Consider the following 14054-nt stretch of genomic DNA (forward strand, 5'->3'; position numbering starts at 1 on the left):
CTTGTGTCCTGGGCAATTTGGATTTTTATGGTCCACCTGGGTCTTAGAGCCCTGTGCCCTGTGTCCACATGAAGGGGAGTGGCACGTGTACTGCAAGGACACCTAGCAGATGAGGAAATGGGAAGGTTGTGGAGACTCCTCCTAGACTTAGATCGTGCTGAGATGTGCCAAGAGGCACTGGTAGGTCTCATGTGGAAGTGGCAGGCACCTGTAGCCTATAAGCTCCCCAAGGAAGGAGCTAGAGGTGGGAGAGCTGTAGCTGTGGGTGCAGTACCTAATCCCTTTGTGTGGGGTGTTCTGCTGACAGCTCTCATACCGATTCAGTCATCAGTGGGCAGCCTACCCAATCTCTCTGGGGCTGGCTTTTCCCCAGCACTAATAAACTGAGGCAATAATGAGATAAATGCAACCTTGTAAAATTAATTAATGCTCATACATGCTGTAAGTGTAGTAAGAGGATATAAAAATGTCACGTCTTGCTGATTCTGATCTTGAGTTGAAAAGGTCTGAGGGTGTATCTTCTATTGCCAAAGTGAGAAAATTAATATTGGTGGCAAAGGTAGATATTCCTGGCTGAGTAGGTATGTTGCATATCTCGGGTTTCCCCTAACGCTTGTAAGACAAATTACGCAATTAACTTAATATGCCTATTTTATAACTCTGTTTCTGTGCACGATATTCTTCCTGATCATTTTAATCGCAGCCGTTAATTTTGCTGTAAACTGAAGAGAGTAAGGAGGTGGAATAACCTTGGAGGACACTCGAGAGACCACTCGCCCTGCCCCTTTGCCACGCATTTAGGAGCTTTCGGGGCCCCCCCTCCCCTGAATGCCTGGGGGGGCTCCAGCACAGCCCGGCCCGCTTCCCGCATTCCCGGCCACCGGCTTACGCCGGCGCAGGCGGAGCGGGGGAGGACGAGGGTGGGGAAGGGGCTCGGGGAGGCGCTGAGGAGGAGCCGCCGCCGCCGCCGCCACTCGGCCCGGCCCCAGCAAACCCGGAGGCGGCAGAAGAGCCCCGGCAGCCCGGTAAGGAGGGGAGACCTCGGGGAGGGAAGGGAGAAAGGGAGCCTTTTCTCTCCTGCCCTGCTGGTTCCTGCAGGGCTGGCGTGGCGTGCCCGCAACCCCTGCGGCACGGCCACGGCGGGGAGCGGCCGGGCCGCCGAAAGCGCCGGTGCCCCACAGCTGAGGGGCGATGCTGGCAGCGGCGAGGGCCGCGGAGGAAGGGGCGTGAGCCTGCGGCGGGGGTTCACGGGCACACGCGGGGCTGAGTGCTGCCGGGGGTGGCCCGCTCTCCCGCCCCGGCGGTGCCCGGCGGCTCCTGCTGCAGAGCCCGCGGCGCTCAGCCGGCCGGCCCCGGCCCGCACCCCGGGCGGGCGCGCATCCTCCCCCGGTCCGGGCTCGGAGCGGCGGGGCAGGCGCTGCTGCTCCCCGCCTCCCTCCCCCGGCCGGATACACACTGGCACACCCGGAGAGCCACGAGAGGTTTGTTAATTTTATTTGGTTGGGATTTTTTTTTTTTTCTCCCTTGCTTTTTCTCTTTTCCTCCTTCTCCTTTTCTTTGCCGGGAGTTGCTTGCGTGCTGGGGAGGGTGGGGGGCAGCGCTTTGGAAACAGGAATTGGTCGGAAAAGCGGCGATTGAAGGTAACAACCCGCTAGGGCACGGCGGAGGGAAGCAAAGAAAAAAAACCCCACACCATCCAAAAAGCACCCAGGAAGGTGGTGTGGGGGCGAGGGAGAGGAGCAGGCGACGCTGGAGAGGGAGGATGCGCGGGAGGCGGCGGGGCCGGGCCGGCTGCAGCGGCTGCCGCGGGGCCGTGAGGCTCCGGCGGGGCCGTGCCGGGCAGGTACCGCGGCCGGGGAGCCGCGAGCGGCCGGGGCGGGCCCCTGGCACCGCGCGGTGGCCCGGGGGCAGCGGCGGACCCGGCCCCGCCGGCGCTTCGGCTCTTCCTTGGTGAGTTGAAGCCGGGGTGCGACCCTGCGAACCAGGAGAGGATGTGGCGAGCGGCTCCCGCCCTGCCTCACCGCAGGGTTGGCTCCGGGTACGGGTAAATCATCAGTGCGATGCTCTTGAAAATAAAGGAAGATCTAATCTAATTGTAGGGGAGGGTTGCCTTTTTGTTTTCCTGCTGTTAGGCCCATACGTTGTTCTTGGTTTCTTTAATAGAAGTGTGCTATTAGACAGCAATAGAGTTTTAATCATATGAGGAAAGTGCCTTACTCGGAGCCTTGGTGCTGTTTTCTGTCTCTTGACTGGGAAATGACTGGATATCCCTACTGCCCCGCACCCGCAGGGCACCACAAAGATTTAACGCAAATTTTGGTACAGGATCTTGCGAGGATATCCTCAGTTCTCTGGAAACTAGACACATGTGACCTTGCCTTGTCTTATACAGTCCTTTACAGTAATGTTGTTACTCAGAACAATTTGCTTTTACGTGTTTGCCTCGGAGCCTTTTAAGGGCATAACTAGGGAAACAGCTAATGACAGACCATTATCTTGCGGGGGGATGCAATAAAACTAAATTTCTGTGTTTTCACCCAGAACTATTGCACTATAAATTCAGTCAAAAGGCTAGTTTTGCATCTTTATTTAGACTGAGAGTTTGCTATCTCTGAAGGTCATTGCTAGGCTAGAAAAATGTGTTTCAAAATCCGTATCATCTCTAATGCTGGTTCACTTGAATTTGGAATTTGTATTAAAACAAGTGTATGGTTGAACTATTCGATGATCCCAGAAACATAACAAAATTAAAGGCGTCTCAGAAGCTTCCCATACCAAAGCTCACACTATCTCGGCTTGTTAGTTTGGAGTGTAGCTTTCTGTGTGTGCTGGCATTCTGGGAACCTTCATCCCCACTTGTTAAGAAGCTGGTGGCACAGAGATCTGCTACTGGAGTTTGTTTTGATTTGCACTGCAGTATCAAAAACATCATTGCTTCCTGCTTACCTGTAATGTTCTTGACTACAAAAGTGCAAGTTCTGTTCATTACTGAGTTAGGTACTTGTCTTCTGTTTGAAGGAACTACATAGTTAAAAAATTGTACTGATAGTTGATTTAGTAAAGTTATAAAATCCTTGTTGCAATTGAGTGCTTTAATCTCTGCATCTATTGTTTTGTTCTGACAACTTGTTTCTGCATAACTATAGTGTTTTAAAACACTTCCCTCTGTGTTTTGGGGTGTTTGTCTAAGTGAAAGCCACCATCAGTTTCAGTACATAGGTGATAAGAGCTGGGGATAACAAAACTGGGGGGATGGGGATGCATTCACTCAAAGGTATCTGAATTAAACATGAAGCAATAGCAGATTTAGGCCAGCCTTCTACTCTATTTAGAGTATGTTTGAGGATGCATCTGATATTGTAACAAAGCTGCAAATTCTCCAGTTCTTCCAATTCAGGATTCAAGTCTAATCCCTAGGCTTGTTTAAATTATTGGTCGGGAAATGTAGTTTTAAAACATCTTGAAGACCATGTGAGAAAAGGCTGAGTAAATTGAACCCATAGGTTGTCATTTGGGAAAAAAAAAAGGAGAAAAAATAAAGAAGAATAATCTAGATATCAACTGCTAGAAAAGTAATAGGAAGTGGACTGTTAACAGAGCACAAAGTTTGTGGCTCTGTTACAGGAGGCAGCTTTGACTGATCAACTTCCTGTACCTTCCCCAAAGTCAGTTCAGATCTAACAAACCTGAATCTTGGGGAGTTGGGTGAGTGGGTGATTTGGGAAGGTGTGGGAGTGCAGGCAGGGAGAACATGGATGATGACAGGGCAGAAGGATTGGGACAGGGACTGTTGGCAATAGGACCAAGGGCACAGAAACTGTCATTTGTCTGCATGGTGCAGTACAGAAGATGAACAAGTGGTCATTGTCTTCAGAAATCTTCTGGATACTGATGATTTCAAGTCAGTGGCAGAGTGTAGATCCTTGCTCCAGAGGAGCAGTCTGCAGAGTTAGACTGTCACTGGAAAAAAACTTTTCTGTTTTGGTTTTTTTTCCCCTACATTTCACATAGAAAGCTCCTAATTCTGAAGAGTTTGCCAGGTTTTTCCCCAATAGCAAGTCATTTTGACCTATACAAGGGACAGACCATGTGAATAACTCAGTGAGGTGGAGAAAACTGTACTGATGAGTACCTGACTCATCTGGGGACTATTGCTTATCTTACTGTGTTTTTTGGTTTTGCTGTTTTTGGAAGAAAAGATTGGGAATAACAGCTGCAGGGAATAATGTTAGCATTGTCCCATAGTTGCATTATTTCCCATTATTACTATGAGAAATTACAGCATTCTGTTTACCTGAGGGTCCTGAGTCCACAAAGGAGGCTTAAGAAATGGAAGTTTGAATATTGTCCAATGAGATTAAAATGTTAATCTAAATTACTGGGAGTAGTAATGGAAAGAGACAGGCATCACCAGATGTACCTGGAAATAAGGATAATCTGAAGGACGTTCACTTGCCTGGCTCAGGCAGCTGTTTCACAAAGGCAGCCCTTGTTTTGTGAGCTCTTCACCTGTGCTCATGTGGAGCTGCTAAATGTGGGCTCCTGCCTGACCAGGGGGTCAGCCTGCCTGCCTGCCTCACCTCTGGCTATGCATTCCCGACCTCCTGCTTAGGATGGGACTGTCACTCCTGGCCAAATGGAAATCTGCTCTTGTTGTTGCTCTTGGCCTGGTTTTCAGTTGGATGAGTTCCTGGGTCTGACTCAACGCCTGACTAAAACGCGCCGAGGAATCAGCGGAGATCGTGCGCTTGGGGGAAGAGCGGGCTGCTCCCCCTCGCAGCGGGGGATGTTCAGCCTCACGAGCTCGCTTGGTGCTGTGCTGATGCTTCTGCACGGCCTCCAGATTTGGCTCCTGTGTGGCCAATTTGGAGAGGGAGGTGCGGTGCCTGCCTGTCTCCAGTCACCTGTGTAGACATACCCTTCAAGGGTCTGATGAGCTGAGTCAAAGAGGAAAGTGTATGTCCTTCAAGATAGAACTACAGCAGATGCTTTTTCTTTTTTCTTTACTACAGTTCTTTTCCATTTAGTTTTTGAATGGTAAGCCTCTCTTTCCCATTTTTTAACGCCATCTGAGGTAGACTGTCTGTGGTGTTTTTTGTATTTCTTTTTAAATTCTTTTTTCGTAGTTCTTTAAGGCTTTCTTTAGAAAATGGAGCTGTCTTTGAGTGACATGCAGCATTAAAATTACGGCTAACTAGATCTTTACATAACGAAATAGTAATAGTAGGCATGTAATTAATGTTCTGTTGATAATTATTGAAAACTTTCTCCCTCAAATCTGTGGCTACATTTGTTGTTAAAGCATGAGGCATATTGAAGGTTTGGCAAAAATACCTGTAATTCAGCTATAATTGTGTTCTGTTCCAAGCTTATATTAGCTGTGTTTTGCAAGAGTTGCTTGAATGTGTTTCTCTTTGTGTGTACCTCTGCTTAGGCAGTTTTAAGTGGCTGGAAATTGTATGGGGTCTGTTCTTCCACCCATGCTCACAGAAAAAGGTATCTTGTGCCTCAAAAATGCGCTGTTGTGTTTGACTCCCAAAGTCTTCTCCCTCCCAAATGTAATTGTGGTGCAGCTCTGCCCATAAAACGTGTATAATAGGTTTTCCTCATACTTCATTTAATTTTTAGCCCTTTATACCAGTATCCATCTTCCAAATCTGCTTTGAGAAGCAGGTGCTTGTCCTCTGTGGTTAACAGAACAAATACAAAGCTTGAGGACTGGTTAATGCATTCAAGAATGGCAGCACTGGTTGCACACCTGGATACTTGCAATGTGATTTCTAAAGCCATCTTTTGGCCTTGCCTTAATCCAAGCCCAGATTCGTGTTTTATTGTGTCCAAAGGTAAGAGGCAGTTTTACCATGGGGTGTTCTCTGGAAACAAATACAAGGTTTTGATTCCAGTTTTGAATGGCCTGTGTTTACCCTTGTAGCAGACTGCTGTTTCTGCAGTGCTGTATGAAATTGGGACTGGCTGGACTGACAGGTCCTTTTTTTGTTTTTTATTTGTTTGTTTTCTGTTTTAGCTTCCTGAAAGAAACGATAAACCTAATTGTTTAAAGGAAAGAAAGATTCCCTATTTCATGTAAAGAATAGGGATTTATTTCGCTGTAGATAGTTCAAAAGGACCTTTTCTTATTCAGGGGATGCTGAATATAATTACACTGTAGTGTTACAACCCTCTCTAGAATATTCCTTCAAAAACTACCTTGATAGTGTGAGTGAAATTATAAAAATGTTAATTGACTGCAATTTTGTAAGCAGTGCAATAGATAACAAGAGAAAGGTTCTTACAAAGCTATGCAGTTGTACTGTTTACAGAAATGTAAAACAAGAATAAGTGTTATGTTGATATTGAGTTAATCACTCCTGTTTCTGAGGAAAATCTGAAAAATGGAGATGCTGTGTAGGAAAAGTACCAGCCCTCTTCAGGAGTGTAGCTCCTACCCTACACTTCAGTAAATCCTGAAAGAGGGATTCTTAATTTACTCACAAAATGTGTGGGTATTAACAGAGCAGAGCAGTGTTCTGAAAGGTTCTTTGGAATGGATGTACTGTGGAGTTAATGGCTAAGGTGGTTATAGGTGGTTTTGACAGTAGCCAGAGGTGGCACCATGTAATGATTCATTGGCAGAATAAGAAGTTGTCTGAGTCATCTTTATAGGTGTGCAGTGATAACTCAGAGGAGAGTTACAGCTGACTGGAGCTGGTGCTGTGCTCCAGCTGAGGCAGCATCCCCAAAATGACAGCATGACGCTCGTGGTGTCTCTTTGTCATTAGTGGGTCCTTGCTCTCTGAGCATAAATAGCAATAACTTGGAGAAGGTTGTATCTGTAGAAATCAACATTGCTTTGGCCAAACACACAACACTCATTGGAATTATATTTTTCTGTTACTGCTGTTGTTTACACAAGAAATAATGGTTTTTTGCCCACTTTCTCTGTTTTGAGATGTAATGTGTGTGGTTACGCTTCCCTGAGCTTTGCTCCCATTGCAGTATTGCTCTATGATTAATTGACATGAAGTTATTCACCATTTGTCAAAGTTTGGCTGGGCAGGGTTGCAGCATCTGAGATGCCTCCTTCATCACTAGGGCCTTCAGAAACAGGTGCTGGTGCTTTGAGCAGAGCTCTGGCCTGCAGGCAGGTGTGCATGCCGGGGTTCAGCACTGGAGCGTGCTGTGATGCTCTCTCTTATGGTACCATCCTCCGGTGTGGTCAGAAGCAAAGTGGTTGTGGTCTGTGGTGAGTGACTGCAAAACCCAGGAGCTCTGCCCACTCTGGTCCTGGCTGGGACCAGCAAACATGGGGGTGGGTTATATCTCGTGTCAGATGGGCACCTGGCTGCTCAGCCTAGTTCTACCGCTTGCGTTCAGCTGGGCTTCTGCAGAGAGGCAAAACCAGTTTGGAGGTGGGACAAAGAACATGAGTGAGTGAGTTTTGCCTGTCCTTTCCTGCCTTTGTGGCGACCAGTGAGATCAGCTGCTGGTTTTCTGGAGTAAGGAAAGAAAAGGAAGGGAACAACTTCTTCTGCCAGTAGCCTGTGGAGCTCCTAGGATGGTGGAGCCAGGGACTGCCGCAAATCTTTTCAAAACCATCTGCTTTTACCACCTGTCACTGCTTATTCACTAACTCGTGGTCATATTGGGCATTAGTATTAGAAATGTTTCTCTGTAAGTACAGAAATTAATAGGTTTCTTCTACAGTCCCCTACTTGGGCTATGGATATATAATGGAGGAGTTTCAGAAGTGCTCTGTTGTGAGGGAGAGTGGTGGGAGAAAAAGATAAAAGGACTTGCCTGCCTGACATAAAGCACTTTCTGATGTAGTACATGCACACAGAGCTCTTTTATTTTTGTTATCAGTTGGTCTGAAATCCATGGCATGATTCTGTTTAAACCCAATTTTAAGGACAATTTTGAGGGTGAAATTTTGTTACAGAAGGAGCCCTTAGCAAAACTATTGCATATACTGACATCAGCTTATTCATTGCTTCTAGCTTTAAGTTAAGGAGAACATCAGAGTCCAGGACTGCTTCTAGATTTCCTTTGGCTATTGAATTAAATGTCATTGCTGTTAAGGACCCAACTCTTTTGTTGGACAAAAAATTTTTGAAGAGGCTGAGGCTATTGGTCCCCAGGCCATTAATAAGACACCCAAACTCTCATGTATTCACATTCCTAAATTGAATGTGACAGACAGAATTATACCCTTAGTTAACCCTCAACTCATCCTCGGTGCTTTACTTGTGACCCTGCAGACTGCAAAGAAGCAACCTGCTTGCTTTTCTGATAAAAGATCTGTATAAGCAGCCTTGGAGCTCTGATAGCCATGCAGTATGTGCAGTAGATTCTTCTTTATTCCTGTGACTGCAGCTGGAACTTCTCAGCCTAGCTCTTTACATGCCCTGTGATCCTTTCTCCAGTAATGTACATTATTACTTTGATGTGGTTCTGCTTCTACTTCCCTGTGGAGCCCTGCTGCAGGAAGAAATGAAATCTCAGGTCAAGATGTTACAGACACTGAATGACGCTGGCTTCTACCAGTGACCTCCTTTGAGTCCTCATTGCTGCTATCTTCATTAGATACTCCAGAGCAATACATTCCTAGTACGGAACAAAATGTCAGTGATCCCCTCTGCACTTCTTTGTGCCTTTCTTTGCATCTGAAATAAAGTTGATGACACTTGCAGAGAGGAGAGGGCGAAGAGCCCAGGGGGTACCAGGGTGTTTATGTCATGCTCTGTTGTGTGTAGCAAAACAACCATCAAATCTTGCACCTAGATGTGCTCAAACCTTCCAGCTCAGTGGAAAACCTCTGTGGTTTTGCAGATAACCAATAACATTTGCCATAATACTGTCTAGCTATGGTTTTAATTTTTCCATATTCTTACATTTATGTTCAGTGGCTACTGCCTTGTCCTGTGCATCCTCAAAGCAGCCAGTGGGTTTCTGCTATACTTGAATTCAAGGTTTCAAGGTACCCCAAACAATACATTGATTTGAAGGGAAATTCTGGATCTTGATTCATTTCTCAGTTAATATTTTTTTTCATTTCCCCTGTTTCCTAATCTCTGTGTCCTTTCTCAGGCATTTTGTTTTGTTCCTTTGCCTAGTTCTGCTATCACTTTACTCAGCTGAGAGAGCTCAGACTGTGTCCACAAAGACTCATTTCCTGCCTGAGATGTATCCCTTCACCTTTATTTTGGCCTATTCCTGACCCCTCATTCTTCCGTAGTGTCAAGCAGACTGCTAGCTGTGTATTAATCTCTTTGGCTCAGCGTAGAATTGAACCCATCTCCACCGAGTTCTAAAGCTGTCTGTATTTACACTAAAATAAGTGCTTTACAGGCTCCTGTCTCAAATCCTGCTGTTTGCTACAGGGTCCAAATCAAGAGATGTTGAGATGTTGAGTTCCTGGTACTAGAATGCTCCATACATGGGGCCTCAGGTGTTTCGGCCCAGCATTTTTTTTTCTGCTGGATGTTTGTATTGGCCCATATACAGCTGAGATTGTTTTTCTGCCATTGGAAGCACTGAATTTTCCACCGAGAGAAAGCCTATCGCTTTAGTTGGCTTAGGGGTTTTCAAGAACTGATTAGGCATTGCTTGCTGCTGATGAACTTGTCCACAGAGAGTTCCCAGCAAGCAGATCGAGGAGAAGGTGGAAGTGTGTGCTTCCAAGATGATGTGATGACAACCCACCCATATTTTAAAGATGAGATCTCTGGACTCTGCCAACACAGTAATACTGTTGAACCAACCACATACGCAAAGCTAAACTGTGATCTGGCAGCAAGTCAGTCACAGCCTACAGATGCATTCGCTGCTCATACTATTCCACTTGGACAGGGGGTGTGTGTCTTAATTCTCAGGTTCCTCTTGGAAACCTTTGCCTGTCAATGCTACATTTACTGCAGCATTGGTTTTCAAGTAATGAATATTTGTGCTTCAGTAGTCACCCCTCTGCTGGTGAATCATCAACAGGCTGAAATTGCATTAATACTGAACACATTTCTGTCACCTTTTCTGGAAGGATATACACAGGAGGACCGATTGCTTTGTTCTTGAAGTTCAATATGATTTTAAACTTCCAGTCTTAAAGGTTATAGGTTGGCACATTTAGCTGTTGGTATTTAACCTTAAAAATTAGATAAGCATGTTGAAAAAAAGAAAAAAATAATATGCAATGCCAGAGATTCCATTGCTGGCAATAGATTGCATCTTTAAAGATGGGGAAGTTCTTGCCTTCTGAAGTGACATAATCTGCATTTATCAAAACCCAACTCCTCTGCTTGTCACTAACATTTAATTTCCCTGGCAGCCTAGGTAAGTCTTGTTCTGGGAGATGAAGTAAGGTGATCTGGAGCCCTTCATAGGAACTTGTTTCTGATCTGAGATTCGTGTGTTCAAAATGTTAGAACAGTCACAATACTGTCTTTCATTAAATGACAGGTGCCTTCAAAGAGAGTAGTTCTCTTATTTTTCTACATACGCCTACACTGAGTGTGACTAATGTGATTGTGACTGTGAGCCCTTAAATAAAAAGTGGAATTCTAGAAGTAGGTCTCATAGCATTCCTAGATACAGAGCAGGAAACTTGTGCCTTGTCTCCTGGGTAAGAAGAGTAAGCTGAATTTATTACATCTGATTGTTGGAATTTAAGACAGTAGGATTTGGGTTTGTGAGATGCATGCAAGTCCTCATGTGGATTTTTACTCTAAACGTATCATTTTCAGTGTGTTGTCTGTATTATCACTCTAGAGTAGCATTGGTAGCATTTGGTGCTTTGCTCCATGCAGCTTTGTAAAAATATCACCCAGTACTGCTGACTCATTTATAAAATAAAATGGGCATGTCCTTGCACTTATTTTTTCTTTTTTCCTGTCTTTCAGACTTCAAAAATCTTACCTGCTATGTGCAACCTTATGTCCTTTCCATGCAAAATATAGTGCCCAAAATATCCTGTGTGAGATGCTTTTTATCTAAAGTGCTCATAATTGCTAGCAGTAGCTTCCTTTAAATCATGTACAGAGTTTTCACTGGAGTGTCCCATAGGTAGATGGGTTTTTATTCTCTACAGTGCTGTGCAAAAATCTTAGAAAACAAGAAAGTTCCACTTGCACTAATAGAGATATTGCATCTCTTTGGTAATTGTTATGAAAATTCAGGAAGATTAAGGCCAGGAAAATACAGTAAGGATAACTAATTTCGTGATGAAAAGGTCATACTTCATTGCCTTAGCTTTTTAAAATGCCATGTTTTTCATACTTTATGGAAATTTACCTTCGTTCCTTTAAAAAGCAAATTCTGATGGAATCTGAGTGCACTAGTAGGATAAAATATATAAATTTTCTATTTTCATTGTCCTCCTATTCGTAAGTTGTAAACCTACAACTGTAGAACTCTTTTTTTTTTTTTTTTTTTTTTTTTTTTTTTTTTTTTTTTTTGTGTTTCGTGTTTCTTCTTTGATTAAATAATTTCTTTAATAATAAATATCTGGTGTAGTGTTAGCAAGGGAACATATGTTCTGATGTTTTAGCATAAACATGAAAGTTCTACTAATATTTCTCCACCAGAACTTCATGCTACAAGAACAAGATATGCTGGGCCACGGGTGCCGTGGTCTCTATCCTCTTGAGAATGTTTTCTGCCAGAACACGGTGATTTTACTGGTCCAGTAAGTCTGCACTTCTTGTTTACTCATACACTCGTTGGAGATGTGCATTTTCTGCGTAAGAGTGTGGCATTAGTACTTGAAAGCAAAGGGAACATAGCAAAGCACACGAGTGATGCTCCGTGGTACAAAGTATGTGGAAATTAGGTAAATGTGGTAGATTTGAAATCAGATACCAAGGTCTGCCAGTGTGCCACAGGCTGAATGAAGAGGAGCAGGGTAGTGCTTTGTGCTTGTGTTTTCCACTTCACTGTTAACAAAGAACATGAGATTAACTCTGCTCTGCCCTGTGATGCACATCTCCGATGCTGTGTGCAGTTCTGGGCTCCTGGAGCGGGGCCAGCAGAGGCTGAGGAGATGATTTAGGGCCTGGAGCATCCCTGACAGGGAAAGGCTGAGGGAGCTGGGGCTGTCCAGCCTGGAGAGGAGCCCCAGCTGAGAGGGGCCCTCAGCCCTGTGTGTCCCTGTGTGCAGGGAGGGCTCCGAGCAGGGCCCAGGCTCTGCTCCGTGGGGCCCAGCCATGGCACCAGAGGAACGGGCAGGGACTGATGCCCAGGAAGTTCCACCCGGACAGGAGGCAGAACTTCTTCCCTGGGCAGTGACTGAGCCCTGAACAGAGACCAGAGAGGGTGTGGAGTCTCCTCACTGGGGATATTCCAGACCCCTCTGGGCACAATCCTGTGCTGTGTGCTCTGGGATGGCCCTGCTGGAGCAGGGAGTGGGACCAGCTGCCCCTCTGTGGTCCGTTCCAGCCTGACCCATCCTGGGATTCTGTAACAGAGTGTATGGAGTAGGGAGCAGTGTTCAAAAACTGTATACGGTGGAAATGGCTTCCCTTCTTTTGTTCTGAATGCTGAGAATTGGCAATAGCACAGTGGGCTTTGTCTGAAGAGCTCTGGAAATGCTGCCATTAGACAGCATTTGGGTCCTCTTGTTTCTCAACTCAGAAACAAGTAGTGACAAGTCTGCAGCAGATTGTAGGTCCCTGATAGAGTCAGAGGAAAGGGTAGGTAGCAGTCTTGCACTGAGCATTCAGGAAGGTAACCTGGCTGATCTGTCAAGACAGCAGTGAGATTCTTTAATGTCAGTGAAGGGGAGTCTCACTGGGTCTCCATTGTTCCCCTGGAGGAACCACATCCTAGCAGAATCCATATGGAATCTAGTAATTTTAATCCTGTTAAGTAAGTATAAGGTCATGTGTCAGAAAGGTGAGTTACTCTTTTTCTTCATTCCTTCAGTTACTTTGGAGATACTATGAAGGGAAGGGTTGAAAATTTTCTTTGTCCTGTGGGCATTTCTCAGCTCTCTGTTCTTCTCCCTTAATCAGTGTTTGGAGGCCTAGTACTCTGAATGTTTAGGTTCTCTTCTTTTTCATATCACTGGCTACTTGTGAGAAGCACTTTTTGGTAGATGGCTGCTCATGGAGCTTGAGGGTAGAGCCCTTCCCTGTTTTATAAGGGTGAGGTGAGTATAAATATTGTGTCCTCAGAGCCCAAGCAGTGTGGGATTGAGTTCAAGGGAAAGAGGTGGCCTGTCTTGCAATTTGACCCACCAAGCAAGAGGCATGGTATGTTCTTGTTCCAAATACGCTTTTGTACAAAAGCGAAGATTGACTAGGAGATCTTAAATAAGCAGTGCAGCACAGGAAACAGAATATTATATTGCTCAGAACTGCTTTAAAAAACTGGTTATGTTCAAATCCATCAGGCTGGATGGGATTGATGCCAGGGTGCTGGAAGACATAGGTGATGCAGTTGCAATTCTGCAGTTGCAATTCTCTATGAAAATATATCAGAGAGGTCCCTGAAAACTAGGGAAAGGCTCTATTATTACACCCATCTTTAAGAAGAGAAAGAAGGGTAGTTCAGGGATAGTCAGCCTTCCACGATCCCTGGAAATATTATGTATCATGTCTTCTGGGAATTTGTTTCCAAATATGAGAAGAATGAGAAGGTAGTCAAGAATAGTTGACCCAGGTGTACCAGGCACAAGAAGTATTTGACAAACCTGAATGCCTTTTGTAATTAAATGACCAAATATGTAGATATGGGCATATTGGTCGCTAAATTCTTTGCTGTGAGGGTGGTGAGGCACTGGCATGGGTTGCCCAGAGAAGTTGTGGATGCCCCATCCCAGGGATGGAACTCGTAGCAACCTGGTCTAGGGGAAGGTGTCCCTGCCCATGGCAGGGGGGTTTGGAACTAGCTGATCTTTAAGGGCCTTCCAAACCAATCTATTCTGTGACTCCAGTGAGGTTTTTGTTATCATCTCTCATTGAGGAAGCTGTGCAAGTATATGGATTGTTAGATTAATTGAAAATTGTGTGGGTATCAGAGTTCAAGGTGTAGTCTCCAATGGCTCCGTGTCTCATTGGAGACAA

General features: G+C 45.2%; 1 protein-coding gene across 2 annotated transcripts in view; it reads left to right on the forward strand.

Annotated features, from left to right (window-relative positions):
• The first annotated feature begins 918 nt into the window (after positions 1–918).
• The window catches only part of FAR2 (fatty acyl-CoA reductase 2), a 123655-nt gene continuing 110519 nt past the window's right edge, over positions 919–14054 (forward strand). Inside the window, exon 1 of one of the 2 annotated variants that reach the window (XM_032106201.1) lies at positions 919–1025. The gene's annotated coding sequence lies outside the window, so the exon portion shown is untranslated. Of the gene's footprint in view, positions 1026–1374; positions 1482–14054 lie in introns of those variants that run through there. The other variant, XM_032106203.1, reaches the window with a different exon arrangement.

Source organism: Corvus moneduloides, chromosome 4 (assembly GCF_009650955.1).
Source record: "Corvus moneduloides isolate bCorMon1 chromosome 4, bCorMon1.pri, whole genome shotgun sequence".
Lineage (NCBI taxonomy): Eukaryota > Metazoa > Chordata > Aves > Passeriformes > Corvidae > Corvus > Corvus moneduloides.